This window comes from Dermochelys coriacea, chromosome 9 (genome assembly GCF_009764565.3).
Source record: "Dermochelys coriacea isolate rDerCor1 chromosome 9, rDerCor1.pri.v4, whole genome shotgun sequence".
Classification (NCBI taxonomy): Eukaryota; Metazoa; Chordata; order Testudines; family Dermochelyidae; genus Dermochelys; species Dermochelys coriacea.
The window spans coordinates 9,292,851-9,306,383 of NC_050076.1; the positions used below are offsets into that span (position 1 = coordinate 9,292,851).

Consider the following 13,533-nt stretch of genomic DNA (forward strand, 5'->3'; position numbering starts at 1 on the left):
ATGCAGGGGTGGCCCTGGATTTGATCAATAAACACCGCAGAGTTGGCTACATTTTTACACTGTTCTGTCTTGCTGATGCCCATGAACAAAAGACAGTAAGTATCAATTTAAAGGTTGATTTACAAAGTACTCTAATTTAAAAATGATGGGCCGGATCCTGGTATAAATTGGCATAGCACCATTGCATTTAATGTGTGGTTGCCAACCCTCCAGGATTGGCCTAGAGTCTCCCAGAATTGGCATCCATCTCCTGGTGACCATTGAAAGCAATCCAGGAGATTTTAATAGGCTATTTTAAGAAAATGACATCACGTCATGTTGGGGGAAAAAACTTTTCTGGAATAGCTTCAGTCAGAGTTGGCAACCCTAGTTTAATGGCACTATGCTGATGTAAATCAATATACCTTCACTGATTTACACCAGTTGGGGAACTGGCTCTATGTTCATTTGAAAAATGGCCTGGTTTGCTATGTATGAACATCATGCTGCAATTTGCTGAGTGCCCTTAATTCTCATTGACTTCAGCAGGCCTTTAGGATCTCGGCTACACGCTGAATAGCTTTGTCTGGTGTCTGAATTTAAACTGCAATTAGGTGATAGGTCTCTAAAATTATATAAATATTTTACATACATAGAGCTTCTTGCATCTGAGGATCTCTAAGCACTTTGCGCACATTAAATTAATTGACTCAAAGCACCCTGTGAGCTAGGTATTATATTATTATCTCCATTTTGGAGACAATGGCTGGTGGGGGAAGTGAAGCACAGAGAGGTGAAGCAACACCCAGCAAGTCAGTGACAAAGCTGGGTAGAGAATCCAGATAAGTCAGCTCCCATTCCCATGCCTTAACTATAAAACCATCCTTTCTGAGTGACTGGCTAAAGGTCTCACAGCAAGTCAGTGACAGAACAAGCAAGAGAACCTAGGAGTGCTGATTCCTAATTCCTTTGCTTTAGTCACTAGATATAATGGACAAAAACCCATCCCAGGGAAATTAATGGGCATTGGCCAGGGATGAATTTGGCCTACTTGCTATTATCAAGTTACTCAGATTTGTTTATTCCTTTATTTGAGTTTTGGAGAGTTCCTTCTGGTTCAGACTGCCGAACATTATATTATAGAAAAGACTGATTTGTCCATATACAAGTAATTCTTGCCATTCATCCAATGGAATTCCATAAACACAATGTGGAAGAGTAAGATATTTCTGATCCTCATGGTCTCCCCTGCTTCCCTCTCTTTGGCTTTATCTTCCCATCTGCATTTTCCAAACAGATTAAACTGGCACCTTCTAATTTTGGGGGTTTATAGGCTAAACATTAAAATCAAATCAAACCTCAGGAGAGTGAGCTTGTGATTGATGTACAGGACTGACAATTAAGAAATCTGTGTTCCAGATTATCACAGACTCTGACCTTGCGCAAGTTATCTAACCTTAGTTTTCCCATCTGTAAAAAAGAGATAATAATACTTGCCCTCTACACAGGTGTTCTGTGAAGCTAAACTGGTGTTTGCAAAGTACATTAACACTTTTGGATGGAAGGCATTATAGAAGTAGAAGTGTTAGTTTAACTTCCGCTGCACTAGTGGACATCACAATAATAAAGAGTTATTCTGTTATACTACAGCACTTCTTCATTAAAGATTCACTTTAGATTGTTTCAGTGGACCAGATATAACTAGTAACACGTTATGCTACCACATAAGGAATGTGGTTTCAATCTCGATTCCAGACTTCTCCAGGCCAGCACAGATTAGACGCATTGCAGAGTCCAGGTTCTTGATTTTGGAGGAGTGAGTGCACTTCTGTAGCAGCCCTTCTCGGATAATCCGGGTAGGAAATATTGCTCAGATGGGAGGTCTGCTTACTGACTTCAGCAGGAACTGATGTATCTGTAGCATGGGCCAGATACAGTAAAGAATGGTGATATTTATGTTGGAGGGACAATGTGTTGTTGGCTAAAAATCAAAAGGAATAAAATGCAACAACCCACATTCTCACTCACCTATACCCTGGATCCTTGTCAGCCCAGGCAAGCCCATAACAAGGAGTCTGGGAAGGCCAAGTGAGGGATAAGGCGTAATCCAAATATAAAAAAATAATTAGATTGCCTCCTTCACAACAAACTTGTCCCATACAAACGTATTTTGTCTGCTTTTTTTTTCCAGGGGAATTCATCAGTCCTTTATTTGACTCTGGATGTGCTGGAAACCCAGTGCTCTGTATTATCCAGAAGACATTGGGAGGCCTGTAAACTCCCACAGCACAATGAAACGGCAAGTAAGAGTATCTCTCCATAGCTATATGTCAATCACGTCTCAACACAAACACCTCCTCCATGTGAACCTCTGGGCAATGTTATCATATTCTACTATAAATCTTTGTGGAAACCAAGCATTAATGTCTGCCTATAGTAGAATAATACCTATTATATCTTTGGACTGCCAAACACAAGTTAATTGGCTGAGAAAAGGCCATATGGCCCTATCAGCTAAATACAGCTTCAGTTAACCAGTCTAGCAAAATGGGGCTATACTCTTATATTCCACTGCTGGTAATTTGTTCAGCTCAGGAATACTGATAATCCAAAGATGTCGCACCAAGTACCTAGGGCAGCACTGGGAGTGCATTTTTCCACATATATCTGGTACGTTAGGCAGAAGTGGGAGGTTACATTTTGTCACCCCTCCTTTTCAATGTCTTTGTGATCCCATCATGCTATGGCTTGATCTGTGGTGCCATCAGTATGCAGATGACATGCAGCAATACATGTTCTTTACATCAGACCCATATGTCATGATCTGGGATGGAAGCCAAAAGGCTGCAATTTAATCAAGACAAGGTAGAGGTGAAGCCGGTAGGTTGGGGAAAGCATCAAGATCGTATGGTAGGGATGGCATCTGCCCTTTGTAATGTCAGGGAAGATATCCACTCTTTGTTAATAAGCTTTGCAACTTCTGTGTGCTTCTGGAATTCCAACTATTCCAGGTGGCTAGAAACATTCTACACTTAAGAACAGTTAGAGATGGGCTGAGAAGGCTAGGTTTTGGTGTCAGCTTTGGTTTTGCAAAGCCTTTTCAGTTGGGCAAAACCAAAACGCTTATCGAAATGAGTGCCATTTTATCTGAACTACCAAATTCCAGATGCAATCAGATTAAAGGGCCTTGTGATTCTTAAATGTGCTTACAGTATATATAAAAGAGGGACAAATTCTTCATTCAGTTTCATCTGAATAACTCCAATGAAATCAATGAAAGAGCCACATGCTCTCTTAAATTCTAACATATGCCTTATTCTGGAATATTACACAGAGTCGATAACTATTCTTTTTTCCTCCCAGGTATTTGGACAATGTAAAACTATTGTTGTATATAAACAGACACTTGAAGAAAGAAATACTGCATGGCTATAACTGCACAGTGAGTCCAGGTACAATAACCAGTTCAATTAATCAACATATTTGTAATAAACCATTCCCAATACAGATGCACAAACAGGTGTGCTATGAACATAGGGTAAATATGACAGATTAGTTAATCTGTTCACAATTCACATTTGTATAAAGTAAAAAAGTAAAATTAATATTAAGAATGCATTATAGTATTATGTAAATCCTGAATCTTTAAAAGCAAAACATGCTCATGGAGACCACCTAAAAAGGTAGATAGACCCATGGAGGGGACTTATTTGCGGTGATAAGATGTTAAAGTGGAACAGAAAAAATGCATAAGTAAATTGTAATCGATTTTGTCCCCGCAAATGGCAGAAATAAATTCCTATGTGGGAGAAGCTGGGTGGCTCACCTGAGAGAAAATCCTCGGCTGCTCAATTTCCCATTGTGAGCTGATGTTAAAAACATACAGAGTGCCATCCATGACACAATGTTAACATAATACCATGTTGATAAACCATGCCACTGTCACAGATTATTCACAGTTATACAAGTATGAACACTGCCCTGGAAGACCAACAGCCTCAGAAGACACTGAGCAGCACAGAGGGGATGCTGAGAGAGCCCTGGAGAGGTACAATGAAGATAGTAACCACCCACAGTATTTCAAGGTGGATAAAGTACAAAGTGCTACAATGCAGGTATGTGACATCATATCTTCACACTAATTAAGACAAGGCAAAATCCTGTGAGGTGCTCAACTCTCTGGCCCTCAAAGATCATAAGATCAAGCCTATTGTTTGTAAACATTCAATGCAACTAATCTCTTTTATGTTTTTAAGCCCCAGTTCTGCAAACAATTTACATGTGATCTTAATCTAAAGCATGTGAGTTGTGCCTCTGAAAACAATGGGAGTACTCATCTGCCTAAAGTTACACAGATGAGTAAGGGTCTCCATTTGTGTGAAAGCGGCAAAGAGTCCTGTGGCACCTTATAGACTAACAGACGTATTGGAGCACTTGCCGCTTTTACAGATTCAGTTTGTGTGTGTACTTTTATTTTTGTCAACAATATGTTTTATAGTAATATTTTAATTAAAAATCTTTTTTTAAATATACAATTAAGATATAAAACTTGAAGAATAATGAACATGTACATTATTATCTTGGACTGAACAGCTGGCAATTAGTGATCAGCTCTGTAGTACCTGGATTGTTTGCCATGCTGTGAAATAAACCTGAGAACCTATCTTCCTGTCATTGAAGTCAAGGACAAAACTCTCTTCAGTGACACCAGGATCTGGTCTTTAGTTCTGCATATGGCTTTTCAGGAATTGTAAGTTTTCCACCTTTTTATCTTTGTGTTTATATTCCATCCATAAGAAAACCAAAATGTCAGCAAAATACATTTATTCCCTTGCCCCCCTTAGTGTTTGCAATACAGGGAAGGCCCTTAGAGGAAAAGACACAGATTCTAAGGGATGCAGCCCAGATGAAGGGGGAACTAAAGTGGCTTTAAGTCACCTCTGCATCTTCCTATTTCTGGGCTGCTCCACAGCTTCGGAATAACGTAAGCAGCCCTAAAAAAAAAAAAAAAGGAGTACTTGTGGCACCTTAGAGACTAACAAATTTATTTGAACATAAGCTTTCGTGAGCTACAGCTCACTTCATCAGTTGCATCCGACGAAGTGAGCTGTAGCTCAAGAAAGCTTATGCTCAAATAAATTTTTTAATCTCTAAGGTGCCACAAGTACTCCTTTTCTTTTTTGCAAATACAGACTAACACGGCTGCTGCTCTGAAACCTGTAAGCAGCCCTGATAGCCTAAAGTGACAGCAACCCATCTCCAGCTGCCTCTGGGCTACAATTCTGCTTGGAATTTCCACAATGGTGTGTGCTGAGGACCCACCCCGACACACCTCTCCTCCTACCCTTAGCTTTATGGGGGTCCCTGCCTTGACCAGATTGGGGCTTTTAGAATCCCTGCATGCTGCTCCAGACCTTTTACCCAGTGTAAAACAGCTGGAGTAGGGATGAGTTTCTGACCTTAGACCTTGACTTGGTCTACCTACAGTCTGAACATTGTGTAGAATCCCGTTTAGTTAAATCACTGCAAACACTTTGTGTGGACATACTTATTTTGGATAATTACTTCAACTGAGTGTTTTATATCAATTTAATTTTTTTGGGGTCAATTTAAGTTAAATTGATATAGGGTACTTAGTTTGAAATCAGAGTATCCACCAAAAAATAACATTAATTTCATTACTATAGCCCAAATCCCACTCACCTTACTCATGGGTTTGCACCAATTTCTTTACCAATTTATTTAAATCAGTGTAATTTTTATGTGTAGACAAATCCTTAGCTGAGGTAATTCCCAAATATAGAGGTGAAATAACATTGTTTTTCAGATGAAATTGAACATGGGAAAATCTGTCTTGGAGCTAATAGTCTCAGAAGGTTTTGGGTTTTTTTAAAATTTCAACAGGAGCAAGGGCCAGATTCTGCCCCCTTACTCATACTGAGCAGTACCTTACTCTGTAAGTAATTCCATAATTCCAGTGTGAATTAAACACTGAAGCAGCAGAATCTGGTCCTAAATTAATATCAGCACTTCCAGATCCTATTCTTCCATCACTGGATACAAGAAACTCATTCAGTGGGCCTCTGAATTATTAAGCAAGTAGAAATGGTGCTTAGGGTGAAGAATCTAGTGGCTCTACTTTCTGAAAACACAAGCCCTGATTAAGAAAGGGACAGGAGACATGGTGGACAGCACGTGGCAGACACAGAAGCAAACACTCATGCAAAAAAATGTATTGGCAAGGAAATTATGCTATAGTATCAAATCCTGCACTCCTTACTCATCGTGGGTGCGTGTTCAAAAACATAAAACAGCATAGCTAGTCAAAGAGTTCTGCGAGTGACATTTGAGCTACAGTAATGAAATTAATCATAGAATATCAGAGTTGGAAGGGACCTCAGGAGATCATCTAGTCCAACCTCCTGCTCAAAGCAGGCACAATCACCAATTTTTTTTTCCGCAGATCTCTAAATCTAAATCTAAATCTAAATCCCTCAAGGATTGAACTCACAAGCCTGGGTTTAAGCAATGCTCAAACCACCGAGCTATCCCTCCCTCCAAATGTTAATGTTACTTTTTAAAATGATAAAGTGTATTTCAAATGCATTAGGTTATTCACTTGGTGCTTATACAGCCTGTTTGTTCCAGATTGCACCTTGTGCAGATTACTTTGTTGAATTTACTATAAAAGAGACCCGCTGCTCCAAAATCCACACCACATGTAAATGTGTCTGAATGTGAATTTCTGCACGACAGACATGCTGTAAGTAGAGCAATGGAGAAAGAATTGTTGCAAAGTGTGGGGACAAGGGTAAATTCTCACAATATGTCCCAGTGTTTCTTACACGCCCCTCATGGCCTGAGTGGGTCATGAGTCCATGTGGAAAGAATAGGCTCGAAGAGGTCCATACTCCTCTATACACAAGCAAGTGAACAGGGAGCGGGCAGAGAGGTGTGTGTAGGGGGAACCTTGTTTCCCCCTCAAATGTACTGGCCAAGAGAGTGTAGCTATCATGAGTGGGACATTAAGTTGCCCTCTGTAAACATCTGCAGTAAATTACTTCCCCTCAGGAGCAAGGGGGGAGTGAGGGGCAGTCAATTCCGTCCTGGGGCTAGATGCGGCCCATTTCTCAGGATTTTGAGCAAAGTGTCAATCTAGTCCACTCTAATGAGATAAGGGATAAGCAAACGGAAGGGGGGAGGATAAAATCATACATTCAAAGGATTTTTTTCCTTTGAAAAATAGATCAACTACCCCCATCGGGAACCAGAGTAAGCAGGCTAATGGATATAAACTTAGAAGTAGGTCTTCAGGAGGTTTTGACAGAAATGGAGTAATGGCCTTATAGACTGATGCAGAGGATGTCCATGATTACAGGGAACAATCTGGCCTCAATAATTCTTTCCACTTTAGATATGATTTAATAGGTAAACATAATTGACCAATATCTTCAAAATGGGTGCTTAAAGTTAGGTTCCTAAGACCAGAGGTAGATACCTAAATAAGTGGCCTGATTTTCAAACTGCCGAGAATCCAATAGTTTCCACTGGCTTCAGCATCATAAGAACTCAAATGCATGTTGTTTTTCCTGCACAGCGCTTGGGATTCTGCAGGGGAAAATTTGCGAGTGACACAAAAAATCCTGATTCACTTGAGATATCCTGTGAAATCTATGGTCCCTGGGAATGTAGTCAATTATCTTAATGTTACAGAAATGTGCCTGGCAACTTTCGAATGCATGCTCCTTAGGCTTCATGGAAAGAAGCACACTGAATAGGCCCAGACTGACTGCTGCAGTCGACGAGTGCACTTGGGAGAAGAGTGCAAGGGTGATTGTACTTCTGTGTTCTTCCCTACGTCACCTGTGTACCAGGCCGCTCCCCTGGAATAAACTAAGCAGACTGAGGGCTGCTCTAAATTATGCTTGGTGCCAACAGCTCCAAGGAATTTACATGGCAGCCAAGGATCACCAGCATACAAGGAAGCCCGGCTATGCTCCCTTCCCCTCAGTTCTGCCCCCTTCCCAGGCTCTATGCCATCTGAGGGATCCATCTAACCGGGGATGACCCACCCATGGCCAGCTATGCCATCACATCTCTTCTGACAACTGCAATATACAATTTGTTATAATGAACAGAAAACCAAAATCACATACTGTAACCCAACATGAAAGGGGTGCGCAGTGCAACCCTGATCTTTGATATAATGCAAAGCTCAGTAGTACATTGTAAGTAGGTGACAGGAGTACAAGTCTATATTCTAAATGTAAAAAGTAAACATTAAATCATAATTAACCCTTAGGACAAGAATATTCATGCAAGGCAGGCTGTGCTGAACTATCGAGGAAGAAAATATAGTCTTCTCCCTTCTCTACCCCACAAAATGAACCCACCCATCACTTCTGTTTCCTTCACCTTCATAATGAGACACTTCCCACAAACACCCACGTGAATGCCAGAAAGTTACCCCCAATAAATGGGCAGATTACCTATATCTTACATGCATTTATCCTCTGGCTGAGTGAGATACCTTCATGAAGCAGCCACAGACTCCAGTCCAGAAGCCTGATCTCAGCTGATGCTGCGCCTTGCCTATCTCCTGCTGTTTCCTGATGTGAGCGCAGATGTTAGACCTAGTATGGGGGTAAGCAGAGTATGGTGAAGGGGCAGGAATGTGTGATTCTCAGAAAGCAAACAGCAGTGACAGTGATGACTCAATGCATGCAAGAGTTACAGTCTGACTCTGCCTCCCAACAGACTCTCTTACTCCATGCTATACCAATTGCTAGAATATACACATGCACACCCTGGAAATTAGTCTCCTCCTGGTGACATCCATTTAGGGATTAGCTAATTTCCTGAGTGCTAAAAGACCCGAATCATAGAACTGAAAGGGATCTTGAGAGGTCATCTAGTCCAGTTCCCTGAACTCATGGCAGGACTAAGTATTATCTAGACCATCCCTGACATGTTCATCACTGGAGATTTTTAAGAGCAGGTTAGATAGAGATTCCACAACCTCCCTAGGCAATTTATTCCAGTGCTTAACCACCCTGACAATTAGGAAGTTTTTCCTAATGTCCAACCTAAACAGTCCTTGCTACAATTTAAACCCATTGCTTCTTGTCCTACCCTCAGAGGTTATGGACAACAATTTTTCTCCCTTCTTGTAACCTTTTACATACTTGAAAACTGTTATCATGTCCTCTCTCAGTCTTCTTTTCTCTAGACTAAACAAAACCAATTTTTTTCAATCTTCCCTCACAGGTCATGTTTTCTAGACCTTTAATCATTTCTTTCAGAGTAGCAGCCGTGTTAGTCTGTATTCGCAAAAAGAAAAGGAGTACTTGTGGCACCTTAGAGACTAACAAATTTATTAGAGCATAAGCTTTCGTGAGCTACAGCTCACTTCATCGGATGCATTTGGTGGAAAAAACAGAGGAGAGATTTATATACACACACACAGAGAACATGAAACAATGGGTTTAATCATTTCTGTTGTTCTTCTCTGGACTTTCTCCAATTTGTTCACATCTTTCCTGAAATGTGGCACCGAGAACTGGATGTAATACTCCAGTTGAGGCCTAATCATTGTGGAGTAGAGCAGAAGAATTACTTGTGTCTTGCTTACAATTAGCTAATACATCCCAGAATTATATTTACTTTTTTTTGCAAGAGTGTTACACTGTTGACTCATATTTAGCTTGTGGTCCACTATGCCCCCCAGATCCCTTTCTGTAGTACTCCTTCTTAGGCAGTCATTTCCCATTTTGTATGTGTGCAACTGATTGTTCCTTCCTAAGTGGAGTACTTTGCATTTGTCCTTATTGAGTTCACTGGAGTTACCCCAAACATGAATTTGTCACATACTGTTTAATAAATATGTAATAAGGGAAAAGATTTTCAGTCCAAATAAGCATAAGAGATACAGCAGCCTGTAGAAGACCTAATAAGATAAAGAAATAGAAATAATGGGCCTGATTCTCATTAACATTAAGGCACCTTTACACTGCTAATTACATTGACATCCACTGTAAGACACCATTACCTGCCAGAGTGGTGTAAGGGGTCCTATTGTAAATGAGACTCAGGCCCAAAATGTTGAGTCATGTGGTAGCCTATTATTGAGATGTAACACAGATAAAATCCTCAGGAACAGAGCAGAGCAAACTAGCTGTAATGAAGAAATGAATGAATAAATTTTGCCTTTTTTCTTTTTCTTCTCATTATTGCTACTTATTTTCGGATCGCACTCAGAGGTGTCAATTTAGATCTGGGTCCCTTGTGCTAGGTGCTACATAAATACATATGGAGGCATGGCCCTTCCGCCATGCACAAGTAAAATTTTGCTAATTTTGTTTTTGTAATTATTTTGCAAAAAGCTATTTATGAAAATTTTGGCTAATTGATTGTTTAATTTCATTGCTTTGTTGTTTGCTATTTCTAGTTGCCTCCAGGTAATACAGATTGGTCACTTGGCATCATATGGTATTTCTACTTCTGCATCTCTATTATAGTCCTATGTTTGAAATTTATAAGTGTTAGTGAAAGCCTTGTAAATAACTCCTCTTATTGCTTTCTCTCTCTTTGTGTGTGTGACATAAACATCTTTGATGACTATTTACACTGGTTTGGTCACGGAAAGTGTGACAAACCACCTTTCCACCATCACCCCCACTCCGGAGAACATCATCACCACCACCACTTCTCTGGGCAAGGACATTCCCCTGTAGGGCCATCACACAGACATCATCATCACGGCTTTGGTCATGGACATCCTAAAAGACATTACCATAGATGCCCACCACCTCCTGAAAATAGGGTCGTCCACCCTGAAGGATCTGAGCATCATCACAATTTCTCTCCAGAGGAACACCAGCATGGGCCTCCTCATCTTCCTCCTCCACTCAGTCCTCATTATCCTCCCTCTCCTTATGGTTGCAAACACGACCATAGACATATGCATCTACACCGTCAGGGATCTAGCAATTCTTCCCAGGAAAGAGGAGATGAAGGCAGCTCCTCAGAAGAGCACATTTCATCCCAAACACCTCATCCTTTCCGTAAAAGACATCCATCACATTCCAGTTTTAAATCAGCATGATGTGCTCCCTGCTCCTGCTGCAAACTTCCCTGACCATCCGCCAGCTCCCCATGATCCATTTTGCAAATGGATAAGTGAGAAGCCAGCAATTCAGCCTTTTCCACAAGTCCCTTCAGAATCTAAATCATGCCCAGGAAAACCCAAGTATGATCTGCCAGACCTTTTGCCTTTATTTCCACCTAGATCTACACAGTGAATGTTTTTCTTTTAATTGAAATGCTCATCATTCCAAGCCTTCAATCAGTGTAAACTGATTTCAGCGGTGCTATACCAATTTATAAGTAGCCCCAAAGATGTAACATGGAGAAAGAAAATATCCTAACAATGAATATTAAACTACAATTTTTCATAGTGAAGATTAGAATACATGCTTCTATATACATATGTACGGTATACTGCGTATGACAAATGCACCTATTGCAAATTCATGCCCATAAAGCTCTGCAGTTCATCATCCAGTCTTTCTCTGTCTTTCATAGGCGCCGACTCCGTGGGAAAAATTAGTGGGTGCTTAGCACCCACTGGCAGCCAAGTTTCCCTCCCTCCTGCCCCAGCACCTCCCACCCACTGGCGGCCCTCCGATGAACTCCTCCCTCTCCCTCCCAGCGCCTCCTGCCTGCCGCGGATCAGCTGTTCTGCAGCATGCAGGAGGGAGGGGGAGGAGCAGGGATGGGGTGTGCTCAGGGGAGGGGGTGGAATGGGGCAGAAAGAGTTGGGATGGGGTGGAGTGGAGGCAGGAAGAGGCAGGTGGGGGTGGGCCTTGGGGGAAGAGGTGGAGTGGGGGTGAGGCCTGGGGTGGAGTGGAGGCAGCAAGAGGCAGATCAGGGTAAGGGTTTAGGAGAAGAGGTGGAGTGGGGCGGGACCTAAGGCTGAGCAGATGTTGAGCACCCGTGGGAAAAGTTGGAAGCCGGAGCCTGTACGCTTCACAAAGTTTTCATAATCTACAAAGACACACAAAAAGATGAATAGCTCAGGGATTATTAATGGGTAAAGAGCTTTTTTTTCTCTCCCCAGAATGTCAAAAGGTCAAAGCCAGCCCAGCTCTGAACCAAAAACGGATACCCTGTGATGGGTGTTCAGGGCCCTACATGAAGTGAACTTAGTTTCACTCCTGTTAGAAAGGTGTCCAGTTCACACCATTACTGCCATTATTATAAGTCTCAGCAAGCTTTGCATAGGCTTGGAGACTGAGCTTCCACTACCTTCTGATCTGTAGACCTCCAGTCATAGTAAAGGCACTACAGAAGGGCAGTATGCGAGGATCTTGAGTAGCCAGTACTGTACCCACTCTGGCTAATCCAGCACTATCTTCATTTCTCAAAAAGTGTTCAAAGCAAATAAAACACAGAAAATGTTGGCTTTTCCTGATGCAGAAACACATCACTTTATGGGCCTGGTTTTTCAGAGGTGCAGTTCCACAGAGGACAGCAATGATAGGAAAGCTACTATAGATCAACTAACACTGCAGCGCCGAAGGTTTGACCACCCCATTGTCTAGACTTGCTCTGTGCAGGATTAGATGACACAGTGGTACCAGCCCCATTGTAGCAGAGCATGGCAAGGTGCCCTTCTCCTGTCTCGGCTAGGTTCACAAAGTCACTCTGAGACCCTGGGGTTAGTAACCACTGGTGCAGTTTATTCACTTCACACACCACACCACACCACACCACACCACACCACACCACACCACACTCCTATGCCCTTTCAGCCCCAGCCCTCTTCCTCTGAGGCTTTTATGCAGCCCCAGGCTAATTGGGCGGCAGCTGTCTCTGCTTCCCCAATTGGGGCCAGGTTTCCTCCAGCCAGCTCTAATTTATTTCCCTAATGGGAGCTGGTGTGACAGAGGGCTGAATCAGCAACCCTTTGTCCAGCACCCTGTCACGCCCATCTACAATCATATTTACTTACTTATCTTACAGGGACCTTGTGAGATTTAACTAGTTGATATTTATGGTGCAAAGAGTCAGGTAAAGTATTGAGCGGGGACTGAGATTAGATGACGAGGTCAGGGAGGGAGATAAGTACTGGGAGTCTGTGCGTAGGGGAGCGGAGAGACAGATCAGATGAGGAGCCAGGAAGGGGGAACTGGAACTGGGACTGGCTGTGCACAGAAAATGAAACTGAATGTGAGGAAGGGAACAGAATGAAAGTTGGGGGGAGACTGGGGCTTGGATAGTGAGCCCGGAGGGAGAGATCTGAGCAAGGAGACTGGGACTAACGAATGGCAGTTAGGACCAGATAGGCAAGGAGAATGAAACTGGGACAAGGAGGCAGGGGTCGGGGAGAGACAGGACTGAGATCAGGGAAGAGCACAGAAAGGGACACACTGTGGGGGGACAGGCAGAAGAGTCTGTGCCCTCTAGAGAATAGTCCCTTTTACTGCCTGGAATGTAATTCAAGATTCTTGTGTCTCATCACTTCTCTGCAGTCTCCAGATATTTATGAACCCA

The 13,533-nt window shown here is 42.2% G+C and overlaps 2 long non-coding RNA genes across 2 annotated transcripts in view; one reads left to right on the forward strand and one right to left on the reverse strand.

Annotated features, from left to right (window-relative positions):
- Window positions 1-1,053: 1,053 nt before the first annotated feature.
- LOC122455938 overlaps window positions 1,054-13,533 on the reverse strand; it is a 64,324-nt gene continuing 51,844 nt past the window's right edge. Inside the window, exon 3 of the long non-coding RNA XR_006274475.1 lies at window positions 1,054-2,823. This is a non-coding gene — a long non-coding RNA (uncharacterized LOC122455938). The remainder of the gene's footprint in view (window positions 2,824-13,533) is intronic.
- On the forward strand, window positions 3,342-11,487 carry LOC119861649. The gene is made up of 3 exons (XR_005294973.2): window positions 3,342-3,431; window positions 3,928-4,094; window positions 10,625-11,487. It is a non-coding gene; the product is annotated as an uncharacterized LOC119861649 (long non-coding RNA).